The sequence below is a fragment of the Microtus ochrogaster genome, chromosome 5 (assembly GCF_000317375.1).
Source record: "Microtus ochrogaster isolate Prairie Vole_2 chromosome 5, MicOch1.0, whole genome shotgun sequence".
In the NCBI taxonomy this organism is placed as follows: domain Eukaryota; kingdom Metazoa; phylum Chordata; class Mammalia; order Rodentia; family Cricetidae; genus Microtus; species Microtus ochrogaster.
Window position 1 is genome coordinate 32,740,315 of NC_022012.1, and position 1,293 is coordinate 32,741,607.

Here is a 1,293-nt window from a genome sequence, read left to right on the forward strand (position 1 = left end):
CTACAAGAGCTAGTTCCAGGACAGGAACGAAAAAGCTATGGAGAAACCCTGTCTCGAAAATCAAAAAAGAAAAAAAAATTATAATAGCAAAACTTATCACACTATTCTAGCAAAAGAGTAATAATAACAGGTACATTATATTAAACAGTATCATTCAAACTATTTATTTGATTATAATTTTTGCTTTCATAAGTAATCATCAAATTACTTCTTCAACATGAATTATTTTTCTTTGAACTATTTTCTTCAAGGCAACACTGACATCCTTTTTTCTCAGGCTGTAGATCAATGGGTTCAGCATGGGCACATCAGTAGTATAAAACACAGATGACACTTTCCCTTTCTCCATCGAATTCACTGATGATGCTGTAAGCACATGAATGCAGCAGAACCAAAATATATAGCAACAGCAGAGACGTGGAAACTGCAGGTGCTGAAGATTTGTACCTACCTTCTGTGGATTTAATCCTGAGGATACTGGCAATAATGGAGATGTAGGAAATTATAATGAGAGAGTTGTGACAAATATGCTTGGTGTGCCAAAATATAGACTCAACAATTTATTTATATAGTTATTAGAGCCTGCAAGCTTAAAGAGGGGAAGAAGATCACAGAAACAGTGGTTGATCATATCTAATTTACAGGGCCGAATCCTAATCATGAAGCCTGTGAGAACTGATGCACAGAGCACACTAAAAATATACACTTCTGAAATCAAGAAACTATAAATCTGATAGGACATGGTTACATTGTATAGCAGGGGTTTATAGCTGGCAACATAGTGGTCATATACCATTACGGCTAATGTGGAACACTCTGCAGCGCCAAAAATGATAAAGAAATAGAGCTGAGTCATGCATCCAGGGAAGGAGATGAGGTTCTTCTCTGTCACAAAGCTCACCAGCATTTTAGGGGTGACAACTGTGGACTGACAGAAGTCAATGAAGGACAGACTGCTGAGGAAATAGTACATGGGGTTGTGCAGGTGGGAAATGAGCACAATCAGTGTGATCAGGCCCAGATTTCCCACCACAGTGACCACACAGATTCCCATCTGGAATTCTATTTTCTGAAAGCACAGCCAAGAAGAACGCAGTTACTATGCAATGGTTTCCTCCTGCCATGTTCTTCATCCAGATCCTGAAGGAGTAAAAGAATTCTTTGGATAGTGTTTTCTATTTCTGTCCATTTGTATGCAAAATTCAAGAAGTCCTTGTTTTTTACTGCTGAGTAGTACTCTAATATGTATATATTCCACACTTTCTTCATCCATTCTTCCATTGAAGGGCATCT

General features: G+C 37.9%; 1 pseudogene; it reads right to left on the reverse strand.

The window, feature by feature from the left end:
* Positions 1-199: 199 nt before the first annotated feature.
* LOC101981612 lies at positions 200-1,133 on the reverse strand (annotated as a pseudogene).
* Between the last annotated feature and the right edge of the window lie 160 nt (positions 1,134-1,293).